This window comes from Pholcus phalangioides, unplaced genomic scaffold, assembly GCF_987345545.1.
Source record: "Pholcus phalangioides strain wild (caught in Gottingen) unplaced genomic scaffold, Ppha-v1.0 ptg000015l_1, whole genome shotgun sequence".
NCBI lineage: Eukaryota > Metazoa > Arthropoda > Arachnida > Araneae > Pholcidae > Pholcus > Pholcus phalangioides.
In genome coordinates this window covers 112,154,906-112,182,167 of record NW_028301608.1, presented here as the reverse complement: position 1 = coordinate 112,182,167, position 27,262 = coordinate 112,154,906, and the positions used below count along the sequence as shown (strand labels likewise).

General features: G+C 37.0%; 2 protein-coding genes across 2 annotated transcripts in view; both read right to left on the bottom strand.

Moving 5' to 3' along the window:
• The window catches only part of LOC149077613 (protein Obscurin-like), a 218,920-nt gene extending 217,842 nt beyond the window's left edge, over positions 1 to 1,078 (bottom strand). The window contains exon 1 of the mRNA XM_089245168.1: positions 802 to 1,078. The gene's annotated coding sequence lies outside the window, so the exon portion shown is untranslated. The remainder of the gene's footprint in view (positions 1 to 801) is intronic.
• Positions 1 to 27,262, bottom strand: part of LOC149077608 (uncharacterized) — a 165,409-nt gene that overhangs the window by 4,980 nt on the left and 133,167 nt on the right. The window lies entirely within an intron of this gene.

Below are 27,262 nucleotides of genomic sequence, written 5' to 3'. Positions count from 1 at the left end.
TTGTTTTTGTCGGTCCTCAAATCGTATTTCCTTATTATTTATTTTTTTATGGCCCGCAAATCATTTCCCGTTTCCCTTTTCTTGCCTATCAAGCAAATTATCTGGATCTAATTATGTAGCAAATTATTTCTCTTATTTACTCATTCTGTCCTCATATTATTTCTCCCATTTGTTTACATTTTGCAGGTCTGCAAACTATTCGTTCTGTTTATGTTTTATTTCTTTTATTAACTTTTTTTGTCGGTCCATAAATCGTTTCTTGCATTTATTTATTAATTGCCCTTATTTATTTATTGTTTTCCTTGGATTAATGCAAATTGTTGTTGTGTAAAGAAATAATTTTATTTTCCATTCGCAGATTATTTCTCACATTGGCAATTATTTTGCCGGTCCGCGGCTGTGAGAAGGTTGATAAAAAAAAACTGTGCTAAACCAGTGTTTTCGCAATCTATTTTCCGCTAAACGGCAGAAAATTTAGAGATAGACTCGAAAATCTAATTCTTATCAAATAAAAATTATTTAATTGTATGCACATCCAATATTCGGAATATTCCCGTGGGCTCAAATGAAAATTTAAACCATTTTGCTGCACGTTAATGGCCTGTCGAATTGTTTTTGCGATAAATCACTAGTTCTTCCTTGGGTTCACAAAATGTCTAGAAATGCTGGTCTAAACCTATTTACTCATTAGGATTTATTATAACTTTCTTGTATGCAATAAATAATACTAATTTCATATGACCGTAAGATAATTGCAAAAAATTTAATAATAACACTATAATAATTTCTATATCAACTTACCTTTGAATAAGTTAATGTATCCAAAAGAAATCCAATTTCCTTGGAATTATTTCCTCACTTGTGTATAAATCTTGTTTCCGGATTATATTTTTTTACTTATAATTTTTTGTTAATTTTTTTCTCACTTAATTGAAATTCATTGGGCGGGAAATGAAAATAATGAGAGAACAACCCCCAACCCAAACAGAAAAGAAGGCAGAGACCCTTTTCCCCCAAGACTACTTACACGGGAAACAACACTTCGTGGGATCTTCACGAGTCTGTCGAGACGATCTCTGACGTTTACCCGAAGGTTGCCGTAAACGTCACTCTCAAAACACAAATAAAAACTCGCCAAAATATTTCCGCAATTTCACGCCAAATGCTATTGTTTTAATCCCTAAATGCATCATTTTTTTGGAGCTAATAATTGTTTCAGTTACTGAAACGTACGGAAAGCCTGGAAAATCATTAAAAAAATCTATTTCGGATTATATTGCTTATACAGCGGGCGTTATTGAAGAAGTGTAAAGCTTCAAAAATCGCATTTAAAATGAATGCATTGAAACAAAATATTACATTCCAAATATATAACTACCTTCTTTACGTCTCGAATTATAGTAAGAAAAAATTCAGGTTTGCTTCATTAAAATATACTTGAATCATTAAGTGTCCATTCGTGAGATCAGTGTATTGGGAATTTCAAATTATACAAAATATAACAAAAAATTACAAAAAATAGTAATTTGAAAATATAGCTATGATTGGTTTTCTATATTATATTTATTCTATTTTATATATTTTGAAAATTATATATATCATATTTTCAAATTATGTTATATCGCTCCTCCATGCTAGAAGCACAAATGTGCAATGTTCTTACTAAAAAAAAAACACATAGGGAATGACGTTTGAGTACTTACTCTACCCATGTTATTCTACGGAAGTTATTTTCCTAAAATGTTATGTAACATGTTTCAATAGGAATAAAATTTCGCATTTCACGCAATACTAAGGTAAAATAAATTCAAAATAAGGTATCCAATCAGCTGATAAATGAAAAAGTGAAAATTTTCACATTCATGCTTCTAGCATGAGGAGGGGGGGAGGACAAAATTTCACGTTCAAATTATATTATATTATTTAAATTATATTATATTATTTAAATTATATTATATTATTTAAATTATATTATATTATTTAAATTATATTATATTATTTAAATTATATTATATTAAATTTTCAAATGTATTATATTTTCATATTAATGTATTTTGTATTATATTTTCATATTAATGTATTTTGTATTATATTTCAATATTAATGCGTTTTGTATTGTACTTTCAAATTAAATTTGTTTATTCTAAAATTAAAGTAAAATGTGAAAAATAATAAGAACAACAGTTGAATGAATAAATTGAAAATTTCACTATGATATTTCCATCTTGTAATGATAATTGAGGAGCAAATATAAAAATTAAAATTTCTACAGCTGTGTTTACCCATTTTATAAAATAAGTAAACCTTGTGCATTTCCATTTATTCACTATGTCATATCCGAAGAGAAATTTGACGAGATACTGACAGTTGAAATTACGGATTTTTGTTTTCTGAGGACAAAAATCTCTAAAACGTGGTCGTTTTACAATGCAAAAAAAGTAAGAAAAATGAAGAATATTTACATTATTCATATTTCAATTACATCCAATGTTTCGGAATTTTTTTCCCTTGCTTTCAAAGCACCAATCATATAATTGGTGCATTTTGTAACAACATTAAAACCTCAAACTGATTTTTCTTAACTAATTGATAATAAATTAATAAAGTATCATCAACGTTATCTACGTCGCATTGAATCAAGATTGCTGTTTTTTTTCCCTGTATTTTAAAGCATAAAAAAATTATGAAAATGATTAAAAAAATTAATTTTAAAACAGTTTAAAGAAAAATATATCATTTATAGAATTGAAATCTCAACTTTTTTTTCGCTTTCACAGTACTTGTGTTTTAATATCTTTTTTTAAATTTCATTTTAATGACGTAATTTATTTTCATTGAACTTATGTCCTTCCTATTGAAGTTAAATGTTTGCTTTTGAGAATATAAACATAAACATTTGATTAAAATATTTGAAAATTAGATATATTCTCGGAAATAAAGTAGGCAAAAGCTCACAGAAATAATTTCAAGAACGTATACGTTTTTGAAAAGAAACTGAAATATTAAAACAATAGTAATAATAGTAATAGAAAATGCCAAAATTGAACCATCGTATAATATGTACAATACAACATTATATAAACAGATTGAGAAGCACTGCACAACTGTAATAAATCCAACATAAAATACTGCAGAAAATTTAAAATTATAAAATGATAAGTTTGAATATACATAGAATTTTCATAATAATGTTTCAAAGGAAATTCAGAAATCTCGATCTAAAATTATCCGAATAATATATAAAAGGTATAATAGTTATTTGATTGTCTTTTAATATTACTTAATTATATAGCCTTCAAAATCTTCCACAATTGAATTGTTTTTGCTCATTTAGACGAATATTAATTACTATTTATTGATCTGCGGCAGCCGTTCTTAACCTTTTTGACCCCCCCAAGGACGAGTAAAATGTCTGGAACAATTCCATTGCTTATCAACTTATGCCGAGATTACACAATAAAATTTTTGCACAAATACTTTTATGAAGCTTGGAAAATGCAACCAATAAGCGTATTGGTTACATTTGAGCGAATTTAACCTTATTGTTTTCTTTTTTTTCTCAACTTTTGCGAAATATCTTTCAGTAAACTTTTATAGTGTAATTCCGGCTCCATATAGTTATGTGGGTTTAATCATTTATTTGAACATTCGCGATTTTTTCTTACATTTGTGGTATAAAATTGAATAAGCATCAATTTTTGAAGTTTGCCCTCACCGGTCCGCGGATCATAAGTCGAAAAGCACTGATCTACCGGAAAGAGTGATGATCCGCCAAGAGGGGAGTTTCATCTAAGACAATCTACACCATAATCATCAACATCATCTCCTACAAGGTCTTTGGCAAAATCTCCATTGGAACATTTCTTTTCTGTTCCACTTCCTAACCTTACATCAGCGGAACAACAACAACACACTTCCGGGATATTCGCGTCAGACATTTGATCGTCTACGTGTGAGACGTTCTTCCACGTGACACCGAATATTGTCCACGTGTGGTTGGCTAATGGCGTTAGCATCTAAGATACGAATGCATAAAAAAGAAGAATAAAGTGAAAACTATTCGCGCACTTGAAGGTTTCATATAGCAATTCAAGTTCACCGAGGCAAAAGAAAAGAATCCATCTTTTTATCAAGAGTCCGAATATCAAATTACGTAATATTAGTGAATTGACCTCCGGGGTGTTATCTTGCTGACTCGCGGAAGGGGGAAAAAAACACCCACAAATTTTTTTATCACCTCAATTAGAATTGCCTAAAAGTAAATATCAAGCAAAATTCCTTTAGCATTTTGCTTGATATAAGCAATTTTAATTACCTTATTAAATACGTTGAATTAGATAATTAAAATTGTTTAAGCGGTCTCCTACCTTTAAACATGATGAAAAAACTATGTTCTAATAGAAATATAATTAAATATATTACTGAAATGCCTCACAAATAAATTCTTCCTTGTCAGAAAAGTCATGTGCAAAAAAAGAAATCTGGCAACGTTCTCGTCCCGTTCACGTTTATATATATGCCGATCGTCACTGTGTGTGAGGCCGTGTGTACTGCATTATTGTAATAACTACACTGCTGGCCACCCAAATTGCAACACCAAGAAAGACAAGAGATATCGCAACAATATTTATTTTGTAGATAACATGTTGACCAAGCATCAAATGATTAAATTTATAGACTTCTGTGAAGTGTGGTTCCTGCCAAAATCAGTAGCCAGTGTAGCCGCCATTGTTGGAGATCACCGCTGCCACACGCCTCGGCATTGATTCAAAGAAACTTTGAATGTGTTCTTGGGGTACAGCAGACCAAGCAGCTTCCACGCGTTGCCAAAGTTGATCTGGTGTGGTAGCTGGGGATGTAATCTGGGTCAATCGTTGAGCAACCATGGACCACATGTTTTCTATCGGCGAAAGATCCGGAGAGCGAGCTGGCCAGGGAAGCAATTCAATCTGGCGATTGACGAAGAACCTTTGGACAATGCGTGCCACGTGTGGTCGCGCATTATCCTGTTGAAATATGGCTGTGGGCAAGCCCTTAAGGTAAGGAAGGACAACTGGCTCCAACACCTCGGAGATGTAGCGCTGGCTTTTTAAAGTACCGGCAATGCGTACTAGAGGAGTGCGAGAGTGATATCCAATACCGCCCCATACCATAATACCCGGTGCAGGACCAGTGTGGCGGTGCATAACGCAGCTGTTCAGCATCCTTTCTCCACGGTGTCTCCAGACTCGAATCCGACCATCGTGGTGTTGTAGACAGAAGCGTGACTCACCAGTAAAGACAATTTCATTCCATTGTGCCGTCCACATCCTTCTTTCATCGCACCATTGGCGGCGGAGACGTCTGTGGTTCTGCGTCAAGGGTAGACGAAGCAATGGACGCCTTGCGGACAGACCACTCTGCTGTAAACGGCGTCGAATGGTACGCGCAGACACTGGATGATGCGGTACAGACTGAATGTGCACTGCTGTGCTATGGTTCGTGATGTGGCTGAGCGATCCGTCACTGCCATACGCACAATACGCCTGTCATCACGTGAAGTGGTGCACTGAGGTGGATGCGATCGAACACGTCGGTCCGTCGTACCCTCCTGCATCCAACGATCACATATCCGCATTACAGTTGTTTGGTTTCGTCCAACACGACTACCGATTTCCCTGAAAGATAATCCACAATCTCGGTAGGCCACTATCCTTCCTCTGTCGAACTCGGATACTTGATCAAAAGATGATCGCTGTTTTCTACGAGGCATAATTGATCGTTTTTTTGAAAAAACCACAAGAAAAACACAATTGCCGTACTTCAAATCGTCCAAATCTCCAAGCCTTAAATAGCGTATTTGCATATCTCACCTCCGCTAATGCATGTTGTAAATTTCATATTATTTGCATGCTTCCTTCAGGGTGTTGCATTTACGGTGGCCAGCAGTGTATAATTGAATATTAAACTAAGTTAATCTAGAACTAAGTGTACTAGTAAAGAATTTAAGATGTTATGGGCCCAGGACATGCGCAGACTTAGTTTTATAAGTTTTTTTTTTGCATTTGTTGCTATAATAGTCGTGGCAGTAACACGCCGGCAGCTAAGCCTAAAGTTCACGCTACTATAAGTACAATGGCCGGAGTGGACGTTTCCAATATGAATAAATTCAATGGTGATAATTATTCAGAGTGGAGGTTCTAAATAGGATTTGCCCTGAAGGCAAAATATGTATATGCCGTTGCGAGCGGAACCACAGCCAAGCCTGACGTCGAAACCGATCTTGAAAAGTGGGAAAGGAGCGATGCAGTGGCGATGTTTACCATCACTGCAGCGATGGACATGAAACAAATCACGCTCGTCGAAAGCTGCACCAGTTCCGCAGAGATGCTAAAGAAGTTAGACTCGGTATTCCAGCAGAAATCCGATTTCAACAAGATGTTGTTGGACAAATTCCACCAAATGAAAATGGAACCAAGCGATTCTGTAGCGCGGTACATCGCTAAAGTCGAGAACCTTGACCATCAAATAAAGAACTCTGGTGAAAGCATCAGCGACGCTACACTGATAACAAAAATCCTAGGAACTCTTCCGGCAAAATATCGGAACTTTCGGCAATCATGGCTATCGATGGATGAAAGCAAACAAAATATAGCCAACTCAACAGCCAGGCTCATCGATGAAGAAACTGAGTTATCTAAGAACGAACAAAACAAGTCGGCGTTCTTCGTGAATCGTAGTAGGCCAAATTTTTCAGCCAGTCATTGAAGGCTAAAGACAAACCAACCCAGAGTCAACCGAGCCAACATGACATGCTATTCCTGTCGAAAGAAAGGTCACTTTGCTAGAGATTGCCGAGCAAAAAGGAATATAAAAACCCGGGTATCGACAGTGACGCAGCCAACTATGCCTTTAACGCTCAGTTGCTGGGGTCGGGCCACTGCACTGGAGATCAATGGATCCTCGATAGTGGTGCATCTGCACACATGACCTTTGATCATAAAATTTTGTGTAAACTCCAACGGTTGGATTGTTTTGACAAAGTTCGCCTTGGCAACAATACTGAGCTCCCCATCAAGGGAAAGGGTGAGGTAAAGATTCTCAAATATGTCAACAGTACATGGGTTGAAGGCTTGATGACCAATGTACTGTATGTGCCAGGCTTAAAGAGGAACTTATTCTCTGAAGGAACTATTGCAAGCAAGGGAATGAGAATAATTAAAGATGAGAATTGTGCCAAAATGTACAATCGCGATCACTATATTATCGGCATTGCAGTGCGTACATCAAATAACCTGTACCAGATGATGTTCAAAACGTTGAGACCCCTTGAGGTTAATGTAGCTGATACAGATGACCTCAGGTTGTGGCACGAGCGAATTGGCCATGTTAATCTCAAGGCATCTTGAGAGAATTGAGTGACAAGGGTGTTATTGAGAAAACTGATTTTGCAAACTGTGACAAATTTTTTTGCGAAGGTTGTCAGTATGGCAAAGAGCACAGACTACCTTTCTGTTGTAGAACATACAAAGCCGAGAAACCTGGAGAACTGATCCATAGTGACCTGTGTGGTCCAATGTACTGTATGTGCCAGGCTTAAAGAGGAACTTATTCTCTGAAGGAACTATTGCAAGCAAGGGAATGAGAATAATTAAAGATGAGAATTGTGCCAAAATGTACAATCGCGATCACTATATTATCGGCATTGCAGTGCGTACATCAAATAACCTGTACCAGATGATGTTCAAAACGTTGAGATGGTTCAACGTTTCAACATCACTTCAACATCACTTGGTGGTGCTAATTACTTTGTAATTTTCAAAGACCATTTCAGTGGCTTCAGAACAGTTCAGTGCATGGAATGGAGCAAAATGTTGAGATTTCATTCAGTCAATCTTATTTAAAATCAAATTTTAAATTTGAAAAATATTTAAATTTTGAAATTACTAGAGAAGTTTCAAGTCACTAGCTTTGAAAAAGCACTTTAACAGAACTTGATTAAAACAACATGTAAAGTGCTTTTTCAAAGGTAGTGACTTGAAACTTCTCTAGTAATTTCAAAATTTAAATATTTTTCAAATTTAAAATTTGATTTTAAATAAGATTGACTGAATGAAATCTCAACTTTTTGCTCCATTCCATGCACTGAACTGTTTCCCTTTTTTAAATCAATTTTTATTCAATTACATTGATGTCGTGCTTTTTATTTTACTATACAAAAACATTTTACCACAAAATGATGTTTCTATTAGAGCGTCGTTTTTCACCATATTAAAAGGTATGAGACCCCTTAAGAAATTTTAATTACCTAATTGAACGTATTTAATAAGGTAATTAAAATTGCTTATATCAAGCAAAATACCAAAGGAATTTTGCTTCCTATTATAACTTTAATGTTTTGGCACCTATGGAATTAATTCAATTTTAATTAATACTAAGAAATTAATTCTACTTATAGTTAATTTAATCGCATAAATTAATTCTTTTGGCACTTATTTAATCGCATTATAATAATGAAAAAAGGAGAGAGTGGAAAAAAAAGGCATGAAAGGCAATTGCTTTGATCTGGTGTGTTCGGTGATTTTGCTGAAATAATGTAGATCCTCATTTAAATTGAGTAAACTGCTATTAAGAAAAAGTATTGGATAAGCGCGGTTGAAGGTCTGGTTGAATGATCCTCCTTCTGATCTTTTCTCCTGGAACTGTTAAATTTGACCCTTCTCATGCACTAACACTTATATTCACTGCACTTCCACTGGCATTTACAGTTTTTTCTTTCTCCCTTTCTTCAAGGGCCAGTTTTGTAAGCCGCGAGGTGGCTCAGGCCGAGAACCGGCCAAAAAGTCACATTATGGTCTAATCTGATACCCCGTTTATCGGTTATTCTGAGCTCAGTAGTAAAATCTATATCTAATAAAGTATAAAAAGTATATCCGAATTGCACTGGATGCTCCCTCCCCACTTTCCTGCTGATACCGATTGTTGATAGATAACTTTTTTCTCCTCTTTCACCAGTCGTGTATTTACAAGAGGCTTTTGGGCCATAGCCCAGAGCGGCCAGTTAGGAGGGACGGCAGATTTGAGGAATGAGTGGTCAGAAAAGTATTAGAATGGGAGAAGTACGGCAAAACTTGTATAGCCCACCATTGATCCGCCCCTGAATAGAGAGCGAGAACAAGGTCAGCGAATGACCAAAAGAGTGCCATAGAGTGCTTGCACGTATGTGAATGACCAAATAAAACCAAAAGAGAGTCTATTATCATGGAAGTGCCATAAAGGGCGAAAGTCCAGGTGAGTTAGTTACCTGTTTAGAGGCTAGTAGCATGGAAATTACCTAGAGAGAGCAAGGAAACGGGTTCGTGAGTGACCAAAAGAGTGACTTGGGTGTATGCAAGCATGTAAATGACCAAAAGAGTGACCTGGAGAGAGAGGGAGAGAGAAACAATGTCAGTGAGCGATAGAAATAGTCAACTAAAGAGTGTGTGGGCATGGAAGGGGTTTAAAGAGCAAGAGGAGCCACGCCAATGAGTGACAAAAAGAATGATGTACAGAACGAGAGACCAGTTAGATATTGATCAGCGTGCGAGTAGCGTGTTGGTAAGAGGTTCGTTTACCACCTGAAGGTTGTTGTCTCGGTCCTAGATCCTGTCCCGAGGAAGGTGGTTATAGATAAGACATTTTTCCTGAACGAGCTTCAGGCCATCACTGATAGACAGCACCTTCATTTCCAATCCATCTCATTAATGTCGGTAAATTGCAATATAGCGATACGGTCAAAGTTGGTGCTGGGTGAAGTAGTCAGATATTGACCTGTGTGAGCATGAGTGAACAAAAGAGTGACCTAGAGAGCATGTAAGCATAACAGTGACCAAAAGAATTACCTAGAAAATATGTAAGAATGGAAGTGACATAGAGTGTGTGCAAACATATGTACTCATAAAACAGCAAGCATGTGAATGACTAGAAGAGTTATCTAGATCAGTGTTTCTTTACCTTTTTCAGCTCATGCCCCTCCCGCCCATCTTATCCAGGGTCCTCCACACCTTACCCAAGAGTGAGGTACTTTCTATTTTTTTCTTATGAATGAAATTTTAATAAATCAGATCAATCTCTGGAATCCCGACTAGGCACGGATTCAAAGAGTGGATTATCATCTATCCCAGGAGCCAAATTATATTGTAAAAAACGGTCTGTGTAAAATACGGTACGATCCAACGAACATGCACGATAAATCGACCCTCCCAACACATCAACCGTTTCTCTGGCGGAAGTAACAGCTTACATATGAAAGTCATATAGTACCAGATCCCATATAGTGTATTTGTATTTGTATATTTGTGTAGTGCAGTCCCCGTCCCTCCATTATAGACATGAAGACCCGGGTCATGCCCCATAGACTAAATATATTATTTCAACTCTGTGTCATGCCCACATAGACCCATGGGTTTCCCCTGGTTCTATGGACGGATCTGATGAATTCTGAAAGTCGTAATATTTTTCAATCATGTTTCAGTTTTAAAGCTTTTCTCTTCACGGCTATCTGACTCCCTTCACCACCTGTCGTGGATCACCTTCCTTCTGATTTTCTCCCGTGCCCCCCCCCCCTTTTAAGAATATCACAGGACCGAAAGAGGGCCATATGGCCCAAGGTTGACAACCACTGACCTAGACAATATGTGAGTGGGAATGACCTAGAGAGTGAGTGAACATGGGAATGATGCAGCTATACATACGGATTTATTTTCCGATTAATATCGGTGTAACAAGAATGGGGTCGTCTGTCTTAAAAACATCGACTTTTAGGTCCACGGAAGGGATTGGGGATCCAACGACGTGAAAAAAAATTTCGACTTGTGATAAAGCATATCATTTATTTATTTCAAAATTTAGGTTGATTAGGTTTCAAGAGCAAGTCCAAACAATTACATATGAGATTTCCATTGTCGATGGAATTTCGTTGTTCTGGCCATTGTTTCGCAACAGAAAGAAAGAAAACTATGCAATTCTTTCGAGAAGCCATTGTTATTCTCGATTGTTAGTAATCGTTTTGTTACCGGTTTCTTTAGTATATAAATATAAACAGAATGGATCATCGTATCATCAGTAGAAGAAAAAAAAAAAAAAATTCGAATGCGGAAATTTTCCAGATGAAGCTTCTTTGGTTATTTTCTTAACCGGGTATCAACAACACCAGGCCGAGAGATGCCTCTAGTATGGTGCTGTTGTTGGTGGATGAGGGTATTTGGATTCGTGAAGTTAGGAGCGGATGAGGGATTGGTGACGTAATAAGGAATTGTAAGTACCGATCGAATAGTCTGAGTAAACTGACCCTGGTTAATTTCCAGGGTCGCTCGCTACGATAAAAAAAAAAATGTATATATCTTACAAGGTAAGAGATATTGGCCGTCGGTATTTTTTTCTGCGTTCTTGCAAAACCCAGATTAAGGCACGGGGCGCCGTGTCGCAGTGTTTTTACCTTTGCCACGAATCCGGTGCAAATGTTCATTGGGTTCTGTGACGGCCGCTGCAGAATGGATTCGAATCAATGAACAACACTTTAAAATCGAAGACACGGCAGAGTTTCCGACTTCGTACGGGAAGCGGCTGGAAGGGTTGAACCGGTAAAGTGGAATGGTGAAACAAAAGCATGATCTCGTCCTTTTTTTTTACTAATAACCTTAAAATGGTGTAAAGGCAAAAAATTATGGACCGATTTCTGGAATAGAGCTAGATGAGTTTGCGGGACGCTGCGATCATTGAACTTTGGAATGAATGAATGCGAGCACTACGACCATCTGAGAGATTTTCCTCATTGTCTTGAGTAAGGGGAAGAGAACATTGAAGGTAAAATCAACTCGGTTTTAAGTAGTGAAATGCAATCACGACCACCATCTTGTATTTTCCCCCTGGATGTCCTTGAGGGGACTGAAGGAAAGGGAAAATTAAGGTGGGATTTCAGAAAGGAGCTTGATGAATGGCATGACGATGCTATTCATCAAGGGTCAAAGCTTTCGCTCGGTTCTTAAAGAAATCCGTGGTTGTCCGTCGAGTGTGTATTGGCCTGAAAAATTTGAATGCAGACTTGGCGGGTATTTTAATATAAGGTTAAAAGGTTATCCATGGGATATGATTCTAGAAATTCATCAGCAATAATAGTTTATACGGTTGCATGAAAAAAAGTCGGACAACCTTATTTTGTTTAAATATTTTATTCCATGGTTAAATCAGTATATAAAGCATATAGATTCGATTCTTATCTAATAATAGAAATACTATCTGAAAATAACCTTGTAATCGACTCATACACTTTGTTGCAAAAAAGAAAAAAAAAAAAAAGGCAGTGCAACTGGCGAGATAAAATATTCTGCGCTATAATTATTGAACTGCATCTGCGGGCCACTGAGTCGATCAGTCAAACTTGATAGGTATTTATTTTCCATTCTTGCTGCAAAAACTGAAATTTTTCATCTAGATTAGAAAATTTCGTAGCTTTAACAGCGACGTTAAAGCACCTACAATGTACTCTCGTATATTCTCTATTACATTAAGATGAGGTGATTACGATGGCCATTTTTTTGGCTCCACACCACGACTTCGCCGACTTGGCTGTGTGTTTTGGATCCAAAATATGAAGTCCTAAATCTTATCAGTTCTGCCTATTTAGTTTTCTATCTCGTACATTTTTTTTTAAACTACTACACTTTGATCTTAGCCAAAAAGACGAGAAGCGATAATTTTTAAATTAAACTACTGGCCAAATTTCATATTTTCAGTTTCGGATCGGAGTGATTTTTCTACGTAACATTTGAACCCCTTTATGGCCCCATTCGGGATCGAATTGTCTGAAAAACCCTTAGTGAACTTTTACATAATAAAATGAAAATATCGAAAAGGCAGTTTCTGAAGTTTGCGTGTTCACATGCGGATCACCAATGTCGCGAAGGCATGACGTTCTTCGAGAATAGAGATTGAAGGAATCCAGATAATGGTCATATACTATATTCATCCGACATATTTTAAATCAAGCTTTATACGTTTCGTTGGTGAATTACATTTTTATACACTACAACTTGCAATAGCCTTTGAATTTCCTTGGGTGTAATTGGCAACTTTATTTGCATTTGACAGTTCTTTGTTTTTATATCAGCAACCTTATTTGAATTTGAAAATCTGGTTGGTGGTTTCGGAGATTTTTTACAAAGGAAATACACTGAAGAGCCACAAAAACTGGTAGACCTGCCTAATATCGTGTAGGGCCCACGCGAGCCAGCAGAAGTGCCGGAACACGACGTGGCATGGACTCGACTAATGTCTGCAGTAGTGCTGGAGCTAATTGATACCATGAATCCTGCAGGGCTGTCCATAAATCCGTAGGAGTAAGAGAGGGTGGAGATCTCTTCTGAACAGCACGTTGCAAGGCATCCCAGATATGTTCAATAATGTTCATGTCTGGGGATTTAGGTGGCCAGCGGAAATGTCTAAAGTCAGAAGAGTGTTCCTGGAGCCACTTTGTAGCAATTCTGGAAGTGTGAGGTGTCGCATTATCCTGCTGAAATTGTCCAAGTCCGTAGGAATGCACAATGGACATGAATGGGTGCAGGCAATCAGACAGGATGCTTACGTACCTGTCACCTGTCAGAGTCGTATCTAGACGTATCAGGGGTCCCATATCACGCCAACTGCACACGCCCCATACCATCACAGAGCCTCCACCAGCTTGAACAGTCCCCTGTTGACATGTAGGGTCCATGGATTCATGAGGTTGTCTACATACCTGTACACGACCATCAGCTCGAAGCAATTGGAACCGAGACTCGTCAGACCAGGCAACGTGTTTCCAGTCCTCAACAGTCCAATGTCGGTGTTGTCGGGCCCAGGCGAGGCGTAAAGCTTTGTGTCGTGCACTACACGAGTGGGCCTTCGGCTCCGAAAGCCCATATCGATGATGTTTCGTTGAATGGTTCGCACGCTGACACTTGTTGATGGCCCAGCATTGAAATCTGCAGCAATTTGCGGAAGGGTTGCGCGTCTGTCACGTTTAATGATTCTCGTCAGCCCCGTTCTTGCATGATCTTTTTCCGGCCGCAGCGATGTCGTAGATTTAATTTTTTACCGGATTCCCGATATTCACGGTACACTCGTGAAATGGTCGTACGTGAAAATCCAAATTTCGTCGCTACCTCGGAGATGCTATGTCCCATCTCTCGTGCGCCGACTATAACACCACGTTCAAACTCAGTTAAATCTCGATAACCTGCCATTGTAGCAGCAGTAACCGATCTAACAACTATGCCACGCATTTGTTGTGTTATATAGGCGTTGCCGACCACAGCGTCGTACTCTGATTGGTTCCATATCTCTTTATTTGCATACGCATGCCTGTACCAGTTTTTTTTGGCTCTTCAGCTTAGGTATTTATCGTATTACGTGTATCGATAGTTTCTACCGGAACAGCGAACCCCTTGAAGGGCTGCATGTGGTCCGCGCCCTCCTTCTGCGCATTACAGAATGTAAATAACACATTTTTGGTCATTTATCTTCAGAAATGATAACTAACCTCTGTCATTATACACAGTGGAATCGTTATACAGATATTTCAAAATTCATAATTCCACGACTCCTGCTCCATTATTGCAGGAATATTTCTTCTATCCACGTAAAGAAAAACCTCAGCATCTTATAACGTATTTCTATTAACGGGATTTAACAAATGATATCAGAATGTAATTTCATTGAGAAAGATATCCGTGTAAGGAGTGAATAAAAAGATATATACAGGTATGAAATACATATATACTTCCGTCTCCATCTTTTCTTCAACGCACTTTCTGCCCTCCGAATGCACTTCTTTTTCTCTTCGGGATCTATAAATTCATATTCAAACAAAATTATTTTTAGAGTGAAAACCGGAAAAAATTTCAAACCGTTTTTTTAAATTTTAAACTTACAGTCAAGACATATTTTCAGTGGTATGGAAATTTTATTATTATTATTAATAAGACAGAGAGATAGTTTGTGGATCTATTTTTCTGGTTTCTTTGATGACATGGAAATTCTCATTTTCGGTTTTTTTTCACAACGCATCACATAATACAACGATGACAGTATTCTTTTTTGTGAGAAACAACGGTTGTATAACTAACGTGAATTACAATGTAGTACTCTAATTATACAAATGTAACATAATATGCAGCAAAATTACATCAATGGATGCATAGAAAACAAGGGGTATGACATTTTAGTGGCGAACTGATGATCCTAGAGAGGTAGTTGTACATCTAATTAAAAAAGTTTTCAAATAACGTGTAGTACACTCAGACATGTCATTCATGTTCCAAGGGGCGGTATAGTTATTAGAATAAGAAAAGTATGTTTTGTACAGTAGCCGTGTGCCCCAAAACACAATTAAAAGTTGTTGCCCTGTCTCTCGTGATGCAAAAAGAAAAAAAAATCAATATTTCTAATTGTTCATTATTCACTGACATTCAAAATGTTTTCCCCCCAAAATTGTTTGCCAACTTTCCTCCCTTTTTCGTCATTCTCGTCGTGTTTGCCGACTGAAACAGTCGCAAATTTTTTTTCCTCCCTCAAAAGTACAAGCCGGATTCAAACGAATAATTCCTCGGATCCCATAGTCAGAAAGTTCAGGCGAAAGGCCGGGCTTTCTAGTTAGACACGTGCAAGCCGTAAAGATTGCAGTTATAGGATGAGGGAAGCCTTCGCCGGGAAAAAACTTCTCATCGACGTCAGGTAGGAGATACACAGACCGTGACACAGCGAAAGAGTGGACTGGCCACAAGCTTTGAAGGGGTAAGCGTAATAGTTATTTAGAGCGCTCGACGAATATCCCTATTTTGGCGGGAAATAAGTTAAAATGGAAAGTAATTTTGTATGCGCACTCGGTCATTCGCCGTCGGTAAATGTTAAGGCAGCCTGGTCAAAATTGATTACAGTTGCTAGATACGCAAACCAGAACGCAGATAACTTTCGTGAAATTGTTCTCGAGTGTTTTCAAACACTGGTAGTTGAATTAAATAGGCAATATGAAGAACAATTGCCAATTGGAAGTTCTACATGTAGTGATCCAGTAAGGATCAGAAGGTTGATTGATTTATATTCTAAGAGTAAGTTCTATAGTAAAGGTATGTTAAAGAAACAAATGGATCTTGTAAACAAAGTAGTGACATTTTTTAGAAATAACTTCTTTTTTAACATAACTTCAGGTAAGAAATATAGAAAAAAATCCAAAGTTGTTAAGGATGATGTGTAAGCGAAAGAGGGTTCTCATACTAGGGGATTTCAATTACCCGGGTATTGATTGGGAGAACCTTTCATCTGGAAATCAGTATGAAAGAGACTTTCTTAAGTTGGTGCTCGAAAATTTTTTGTATCAGCATGTATCAGAAGCCACTAGGGGTACTGCTATTTTGGATTTAGTTCTTACTAGTTCTGAGGATCTAGTTGAACATGTTTCGGTGGGGGAAGAGTTTTCTTCCAGTGATCATCGTATCGTCAGATTTCACTGTAACTTTTCCTCGGGTAAGGTTGATAACAAAAGACTTGTTCCTTGTTTTCGGAGAACTAACTTTGATGTTTTGCGAAGAAGGTTAGCGGAAGTTTTCAAAGACCGGTTGGAATCAGTAGGGGTGGTAAGTCAATGGGAAGAATTTAGTACGAAGCTGTCCTCTGTTTTGCACGACGTCATACCCTTTGTTCGAAAAAAGCGTGTTTGTACATCACACCCTCTATGGTTCACGGATAGCGTGCGGAACCTTTATCTTGAAAAGAAAAGAGCATTCAGAGAGTATAAAAGTGGACGAGGTGACCTATCATTGTTTACTGATAAAAGAAGACTGTTGAAGAAAGCGATAAGGGATAGTAAAAAGGAAGTTGAATCTAGGTTGGCAGATAGCATTGGCTCTGACCCAAAATCATTTTTTCGATACGTCAATAATGGATGTAAGGGGACAGTTGGCCCCCTCTCGATAGGAGGCTCAAAAGTAGAGAGCAATGTAGGCATGTGTAGTGCTTTCAATGACTTTTTCGCGTCGGTTTTTAATGGAGATAATGATATTCGATATACGGGTGTTGCATGGGGTAATAAAACGCTCAACGATATTCAAGTGGAAGACGTGGAGGTCCTAAATCTTCTAAGAAATGTATGTGCAAGCAAAGCACCAGGACCAGATGATATCTATCCCAGGGTTCTCAGGGAAGGTGCTAATGAATTGTTGGGGCCAGTCGCACAGATATACAGGAGTAGTGTTGCTGAGGGTATCGTCCCGAGAGATTGGAAACTGGCTAACGTTGTTCCTATATTTAAGAAGGGTAGTAGAGAAGTGGTGTCTAATTATCGTCCAGTGAGTTTGACGAGCTCCCTCTCGAAAATTTTGGAAATTATCATCAAAAGGCAGTTTGTGAAGTGGATAGACGAGAATAATGTATTGTCGGATAATCAGCATGGGTTCAGGAAGGGGAAGTCATGTGTAACTAACCTCCTTTGCTTCTATGATTACGTGACTAAGGCTTTGGGTAAGAGCAAAAATGTCGACGTTGTTTACCTTGATTTCCAGAAGGCATTCGATCGGGTCCAACATGGCAAACTCTTGAAGCGTTTACACGAGATTGGAATAGGGGGCAACTTGCTGAATTGGATAGAATCGTGGTTAAGAGATAGGTCTCAACGAGTTATGGTGAACGGGGAATTCTCTGGTTGGACAGACGTCACAAGTGGAGTTCCTCAGGGAAGTGTCCTTGGCCCCATACTTTTTTCACTTTTTATCGACAAACTCGATCAGGGTATCGATGGAATTACTAGCAAATTCGCAGATGATGTGAAGCTAATGGGGGTAATCGGAAATGAAAGCGATAGGGAGTTGCTCCAGACCAACTTAAACAAGATTGCAGCATGGGCAAATGAATGGAGCATGACGTTTAGCGTAGATAAGTGCATGGTCGCTCATTTTGGTTCGAACAACCCACGGTTCTCTTACGAGTTGAATGGTGTCACTATCCCGGATGCAACTAGAGTCACCGATTTGGGAATTCTCATTGACGAGCGACTTAAGTTTTCTGAACATTGTTCAGCGGTTGTCAAAAAATCGAATAGAATGCTTGGTCTCATTTTCAAAAAGGTCTCTTCGCGTTCTCCTAAAGTCATTCTTCCGTTTTTTCGAGGCTTAGTTCGTCCTGGACTGGAGTATGCTGTAAGGTTTTGGAGACCATACCTACAGAGGGACATAGACTTGGTTGAAGGGGTGCAGAGAAGAGCTACGCGTGTCCTTATTGGCACACAGGGCTTGAGTTATGAAGAAAGACTTAATTTTTTGAATATGTTTACATTGTATGAACGCAGGTGTCGAGGAGATATGATCGAAGCGTTCAAAATTTTCAATGGGATGGATAGGATGGATCATGAACTTTTAGTACACCGCCAATCGACTGCTTTTACAAGGGGACACCAGTATCGATTGGTGAGGGACAATGCAAGGTTATGGTGTCGCAGGGAATTTTTCTCCAATAGGGTTGTTAATAAATGGAATAGCTTACCCCCGGAGGTAGTAAATTGTAACACAATTGACACGTTTAAAAATAAATACGATAGACATGTTGGGGTAAATGGAGAAGCTATCCATTCTTAGAATAAGACAACCATAAGTATTCTTTATGGGCATTGTATAATATTTTATCATGTGTATATATTGTTTGTAATTTGTGTTAATTGCATTTTTAATTGGGTTGCTGTATTTTTGAAACATATGACATCCATATTTTTATGGGCATCTTTTTATCAGCCACCTCGTTGGGCATTTTGCCTGTTGTGGCGTTGTATTTGTATTTGTATTTGTATATGATAAGGTAATTTCAAAGGTACAATTCTCAAGTTCAGAGTGGGAGAAACAGGTAAGTCTAAAGGTGTATTTAGCCCATAGGGCTTTTCATATGCTATGGTGCAAAGGAATAACAGTGAAAAAAAATAAAGAGCGTCTCATAGATGAAAAAAACGAGATCTTAACAGATATTCAGTGTAATGGAAATGAGGAAAATGTCTCAATCTGTGAAATAAGTGAAAAAATAGTTGAAAACACGCACATCTTGGGAAACTACACGGCTTTGACCAGCAAAACAGAGATAGAGTAAACAGATGTGAACAGGATTGTAGACACAAATGGGGCAGTGCAAAATGAAAAGACTACAGTGGTGCATAAATGACTGGACTCGGGGCACATAATTTCGATGAAAATAGCAATGAAAATGGAAAAAATCATAGCAGTAATGATTTTCAAAAAAAAAAAAAAAACGACAGTCAGAAGGTAGAGAGATCAAGGGGTAGTGCCAAATTCGGGTTTTCTTTCAAACAACTGGATAAAGCAGAATCCTCAAGTAGTGAAAGTGATCAAAATAATGAAGGAGAAGAAGAACAAAATGGATTTCCGATTATACTAAAGAGAGGAACAAAAAAAGCCGACAGGAGGAAATATAAACCTCCAGATATCTATTTGACTCAATTGGAAAACTGGATCACATTAAGAAATAAGCTTAATGAAATATGTGAGAATGGTTTTAAGGGAATTCAAAAAACAGGGGACTGGGTGCTGCAGGTGGAATCTATCAAAAACTGGGCGATAGTCAAGCAGTTTCTAAATACAGAAGGATACGAATTCCACAGCTTTAAACTGAAGGAAAAAAAGTCCATGAAAATAGTGATAAAATAAACTTACATGTTTCATGTACCACAGAAATAATCCAAGAAAACCTGGAATCACTGGGTTTTGAAATTGTCTCAATAAACAGATTGGTAAGACTTAGGAGCAAAAAGGAACTACCAATGGTCGTCATTGAGATGCCAAAAAACAAAACAATGAGAAAATTTTTAGACCTGATAGTCTTCTGAACATGGCAGTTCGAGTACAGAATTTCAAAAGGCGGGGTGGACCAGTGCGATGCTATCGCTGTCAGCGGTTTTACCACAGTCAAGCTAGCTGTAATAACGCAGCTAGATGTATGAAATGTGGTCAAGGTCACATGACCCGTGACTGCTCCAAGAAAAGAGAAGATGGGCCTGTATCGTGTGCAAATTGCATGGGGGATCATATCAGTGCATGGTCAGGGTGCAAGATGAATCCAAGAAATAGAGGTCAGAGGTTCTATGATCAGAAGGAGGTCAGCAGTACACCAAGAGATTGGAGGAGATCCACAAACAATGTTACAAGAATCCCAGTAGGAACTACCCAAGTCCCAGGGTAGAAAAGCACAAAATCAAGCAACTTCCCAGCACAAAGTCAACTTCTACAGAAGGAGAAAGATCGAAAAGATGTAATAAACACAAAAAATTACAAGGTATGGATAAATCCTAACTGACAAATGAAAAAGAACTCCCTGATAAGACAGGAAAAAAAGCAAGAAAATACATTGAATGCTGAAAAAAGAATTTTCAGTAGAACAGAATTCTGGGAACGAAGGAAAGAGAAATATGCTGATAGACTAGCAGCAAGGGATATTGAAAAATCGGAAGAAATAGCAGGGAATGGAATGGGAGAGAGACGAGAATGTGAAGAAAAAAGTTATGATGAAGGGGAAGATACAAACAGTTTCAACTTCATCATAGAAAAGATATCCAAAGTAGCCATGAAATATGTATGGAAAATTTTGGCTACACAAAATCATGCAGCAAGGAGGGAAATACTTGCAGAAGCGTTCAAGCAAATTACAGAAGTTCTTTTACAATGAATAATGAAAGCAAACCTCTGGAGGTTATGCTGCAATACTAATAAATAAAATAGCGGAATTAAAAGAATTACTCACAGATAGGAAAACGGGTATTTGCTGCATAAGCAAAACACACCTATAACCAGGATGGCAGGCAAATATCCCAAACTACAATTGTGTGAGAAAAGACAGATTGGATGGAAGGAAAGGAGGTGTGACGATATATATCAAGAACAATTTTAATTATGGAAAAATAAACATAACAGACTCTACAATCACGGGGACAATAACAGCAGACATAGAGTACAACGATAAAAGTTGATAAGATTTACAGCCATTTACAAACCTCCAGGCAATCCTATAGATCTTAGTCACTTAAAGGAAATTATGGACTGCAATCACACAATTACTATAATGGGTGATCTTAACTGTAAAGATACTTCTTTTGGCTGTAAAAAATACAATCGGCAAGGAAAAATACTAAAAAGATTCTGTGAAGCTGAAAGGATAAGAGTGCACACAACAAAAGAACTGTTAAAAACACTATTCAATCATTAATTTATTTCAAATATTTTACGCATTGGTTTGATTGTACGTGCTGTCTTATGCTATTATAAAGTTTTACATACATCTGATACTTAATTTTTTTTTTGTAAATTATTAAAAAAATGCATTAAACACAGATTGCGTGCATGATAAAATAGCATGATATCAATGTAATTGAATAAAAATTGATTCAAAATATATGACGTAAACGGTTCAGTTCATGAAAAGGAGTAAAAGTTTGAGATTTCATTGTGTCAATTTTATTTAAAATTAAATTTTAAATTTAAAAAAATTTTAAATTTTTAAATTACTAAAGTAGTTTCAAGTCACTGGCTTTCAAAAAGCATTTTAAAGTAACAATTAACAGAAATAAATTAAAATAACATGTAAAGCTGTTTTTTATTTGGGAGGGGGTTAATGAATTCTCGTAGATAGGGACCAGTACCAGTAGAAGGCTTACTTAGTTTTGCTGACAAAGTGGGGGGGGGGAGGAGGGGAAGATGTCACTATTTTGCTTAATTTTGCTGAAAAGGGGTAGGGGGAACAAAATATTCTGCTGGCGTAATATAGTAATGCCCCGAAGTTAAGCAATAAGGACATTGCAATGGGCTTGTTCAGTTATCATGTGACCGAAGACAACTGTACAAGCCAAATTCGCGTAAGTCTCAGGGAACAGTTTTCCATAGAAATACATATAAATACTAGCTAATTGGGCCAATTTTTTGAGAGAACAAACGTCTTTTTGTGTTTTTTTTTTTATTATGACTGTAATGCTGTTGTATCCAACTGCGATTGGGTCCAGTAAAAAAAACCGCGAACGAAAGTTATACTTTCCTACGGCGATAGAGCATGGACCGTATTCGGTTTGAGAGATTCGGCTTGAACGCGCTTCAGATGTTTCAATAACACCTTGGAGACAACAAAACAGCCGTGAGTTGAAACTGATCGAAAGTTACAGATTTTTTAAACTGGGCTCCAGATAGGAAATTGTGACCTTCCACAGAAAAATTGGCAGATACCAAACAAACCTTGTGTTTTCAGGACAAAGTTTTCACCTTTATATACTGTGACCTCTCTAAAAAATCAGTTTAATAAACTCCACTATTTAAGCAATAATCCCGTAACTACGATTGGAGAGAAGAAATGTGAATTTTTTGACACGTAATCGTGTAACTCCGAAATCGCGCAATTTCGGGTAGAGTAAGGCGGACTATCAGGGGCGTTGCCAGAAATTTCGTTCGGGGGGGGGGGAGGAGGACAAAGTGATAGAACAATACATTTGGCCATCTTTCCCCCTTTTTTCGGCCATTCTCTCACATTTCCGGAGGGTGGGGACCAGACCCCTAAGTCTCCGCCTACTCGGTATGCCCTTGCGGTGCATTACTATAGTAATTGAATGACCTCCAGTGTCCCCTTTTCAGGCATCTTCAACCCGTTGCTCTCGAGCACCACGGTGCTCGTGAGCACTTGATCAACAGTTCCAATTAAACAACTTGTACACATTGCATTCAACTGAACTGAACTGAATAAAAACTGGATTTGGTGGTTCCTAAGAATTCTTAACTGCCACCTCAGAAAGTGCCATGAAACGGCTGTGAAGAAGAGATTTGTTGTGTTTAGAGAGTGTGTGAAAATTGCGTGTGTAGAAGAAGAAAGGATAGAGGGGAAAATTTTAAAGTCAAAATCGGGAAAAATTTGTCCAATAGCGAGACAGTTTTCCAATGTCACAATAAAACCTTCTTTGCACGAAGCACACCACAGTCCATACGGAGACAAGTTCCTCTTTAGCAACAAGCAAGTTCTTATACAATCTCTTTATGACAAGCCAAAGTCCATTTACAGATCACCACCTACAGCAGATCAAGTTTCTTGTGGAACTATATGGGATAAAAAATTTATCTTCCGATATTAAACAAGATAACAAAAAACCCATTTTTTCTAAGATAGTAGGTAAGAAAAACCACTCATCTCTTAGAGCGCAAAAAGACCTTTTTACTTCAATAATTAAAAATCAATTAAGAATCAATAAGAATTCAGGAATAAAACCTGAAAAACAAGCACTATGACCATTATTATCATGGCAAAATTTATATTTACAAGGGTATTACAAAAGAAAGTTTTATTAAATATTTTTATAATTTTAAAACAATACTCATTTAATTATTAAGAAGCATAATATAATCCTCAAAACCATACTATTTACAAAATCCAGTATTTACATGGGATTTCCCTCAATTAGTATTTACAAGAGATTTTTATCCCGATCCAGTATTTACAAGGGATTAAACCTCAACATTCACTATATACAGGGAATTATTTTCCCAAAATCTATTTACACGGGAAATTAACCCAAAATCCACTATTTACAAGGGGTCTTATCCCCAAAATCCAATTTTATGACGTAAGTCAATAGTTATTTGCAATATATCTTTCATTTTAACTTTTTTCAATTTAGTATAAGACAACACTCCTTCAACTATATCAGCTGCAAATTGCAACTTAGAATTTATAACACACTTCTGCCCTATCCAAAATTTACTCAAAGCAATTTTACAAACTGACCAAAATAAGGTTCCAAATAAGCAGAGCCTATGATTTATAGTAAGGTGAGAAAATTTTTTACTAGAGTAGATCAACAAACACATTTCAGTAATGATACTCACAATATTTCCATCTTCCATAATATCAGAAAAATAATTTATAGTATCAGAAAAATCACCAGTTTCCAAAACATCCCAATTACTCACAATAGAGCCCACAAAGTAGACCGGAGGGATGCTATATGCCTTACCTATACCCATTTGAGAGTCAGCTTCATCCTGAGTAAAATATGTGCAAGAGCAACAAGAAAATTGCTCAACCATGTGTATCATCTTTTGTAAGATTAACTCAAGAAGTTTTTCAGAACCAATTGCTAAATATTTCACATGAATCTCCAAGAGTTCATTTAAGCTGAACTCTTTGGCTACTTTACAATTTTCCACTAAGTTCAGGGGATTTTTAGGGGCTTCGAGCCAGATTTTTCCAAGAAAGTCCAAAATTCTGGAAAAAACACCTTGTTTTGTCCAAGAGAACTTTTGAGCCAAGGGAACACATAATGCTAACTCATAAAGGTCCCTATCAAATACCTGATTCCTGAAAGGGCAACTAAAAGCCATGATAATAACAATCACAGTACTTACCCAACAAGCCAGGAACCACCAAGAGAAAACCTATACACTATACGGCGACCGCTAGGAATATCAATAGAACACTATACGGCGACCGAAAGATGATCGTAGTACTGCAGTTCTTTATGCGACGAAAACGCAAGAAGCTACGCAATTTACAGCCTATTTGAGCACGACCGTTACACATCCAAAAGATTGTAGCTCATCTCGTAGACATACGGCCACAAAAACATAACAGGAACTTAAGGAAGCAGTTACGATATCAAGAACTAATTAATTATGCTAATCACTTCATTAATTACGCAAAAACAGATCTTTTGACGAACGTAGTGACAACGTATACAAAGAGCGCCGAAGCCCCCTCACATTGCATTCAAGGATTGAAATCATCCTAATTTCATGCATTCGTATGTCAAACTTGCTGAAAGGGTGCTCTTTTTTTGAAGATGAGTGCAGGCAGTGCTCGCGACTAGAAAAAGCTTGAAGACCTCTGGCCTTATAGTGTGTAAATTTTCAAATAAAGAGAGAATTCATACATCGTAGTAAAATATTTCTCATTTCTTTTCAAAGATGGCAGCACTTTCTAAGATGCGAATAGTGATTTCTCACAATAAATAAATAGGGGAATGGATTATGCACTCTTTATTATAGAGTTCCAGGTTTGTAATTTAAGTATTCTTCTTCTAAGGGATTTTGTCCGGAGGAATTTATAATTTCTAATTATTTTTACAAAACGAAGGAAAGTATCTGATTAAATTTACTCGAGTTATTTTCTCAAGACTATTTTTTCTTTATTGTAATGGGTTTTGTTACTTTTGTCATCTTGTATTAGGGTTAGATATTTTGAGTGGCTTTTCGACTTAATTGGTATTTAATGTGAAGATTACTCACTAGTTTTCTGAAGTTGCATCAACTTGTCTGGATCCTGGCCAAATCTTTTCACAATTCATTTTAGTCCGGTTAAAATTTTTGAAGGTTTCACGCCAAGTAATTGATTGAGGTACGAATTTTAAAACCGAACGTTAATGTATATGACGTATATTTTGTGTATTCGTTTATTTATAATGTATAAAGTGATACGTCATCACGAAAGTTTGCATGCGGTTGTGGAAAAAAAGAAGAAGTAACACAATATTCTCATGAAGGAGCGCATTTTATTTCTCAATTTTTCACCAATAGTAATGTGTGATTACTATAATAATCATCCACTTGTAAATTTTTAATTATCGTCAGTAATTATCAAATTTAATCCAGTAAAGACACAAAAAAAATCCCGTGGAAAAACTACGTTTGTTGTCAATCACAGGCCAAAATTTAATACCGAATCCCAGAAGCAAATGCTCTATTCGCGTCGACTCTAGCTCAAAAAAATTACATTTCTACAAGCGAGTGAAGTGTTTTGAATCGAAAAAAGAAAATTTATAATAATTGTTATCGCTCTATCTAAAAAAGAAACGGAAGAGAATGCGAAATATATATTTTCATGAGAATAATTTGTTCTCAAATCCGAGTTCAAATTTTTTGAAAACGGTTTTACAGACTAGAAAAATCACTATATAAAACGAATTTTGAAATTTTCATATTAACTTCAGATAGAAGTTCGTCTGAGGTCATAAAAAACTGAGTGTAAAAGAAATAAATTATTTTTCAAAACTTGAAAAATTTCGTGATTGAACGGTGGAAGATAATAATAGAAACGTGTTAGTTATTCATTGGAATTCACATTACAGAGAAGAAAACGAATGGATTAAACTTTTATTATTTTTTGAAGTTTATTTCAGATGAAAAATGATGAAAATTCATCACTGAACTCGATTTCTTTCCCGAATACTTTAAGAAAATTTATTGCACTAAAAAAAAATTGCAAAAATGACCAAATAATATCGATAAACATATCCATAGTATGCGTTGGAGGCGGCAATTTTATTGTTGGCGATGGAAGATACATCATACACATCATATAAAAGTTTTTCAGCTCCTTGAACTTGCATCGATGTGAGAATGTCCATGAGTGGAATAATAGGATTCCTGACAAACACACTGACTTCTCGCTATCCCAAAACACCTTTCTGTGGAAAAAACATAGAAGAACTCGGTAAACAAATAGCTGCTTTCTTCCTGATAACTGAGAAATTTATTGCAATTATAAATTTATATAAACATAGTTTTTAGTTTTTTCCCCATTTCAAACATTTGGTTGGTACTTACGGCGGTATTCTACGAAAGATAAATTGGTGTTAATTCAACTCTTAACTCTAAAAGTCTTCCAAACATTGTATTTGATAGCATTTGAAAGAAAAGTGGAAATAATTTCAAAATAGCAATTCAAATTACAAAAGCAAAATGCTGTGAAGAGAAAAACTCATACTTACTACTATAGCCTGAGAGAAGAGAAAGCAGTTTTATATTACCTGTGAAAATACGTCTGAACCCCCCCCCCCCCCCCCCTACCCTGAACGGGAAAAACAGCATAAATGAGGGGAAACAGCATTTTCTGTTCATTTATGCTGTTTTCCCCAATTTTCCCATATTTTTTTTAAATTTAAATTTTAGCTAATATCACTCCTAGAAAGGCAGAATTTATTGTGTTGGCCTCAGGCGAGACAGGGTAACAACTTTCTAATTGGGTTTTGGAGCAAAGGATGACCATACAAAAAGTTTTTTTTTTGGTAACCGTTTTCAACATGAAGGCATATGTGAGGGTTACACGTGATTTGGATACTTTTTCTAATTGTCAGTATTGCCTCTAAGATCAACGCATGCCAGTAAAATACCGTGTGTGCTGTTACCTATGTACTCTGTATAACTGACTTTGCAATTACTAAATTGCCGTTTTTGTTTTCAAAATTTTGTATATG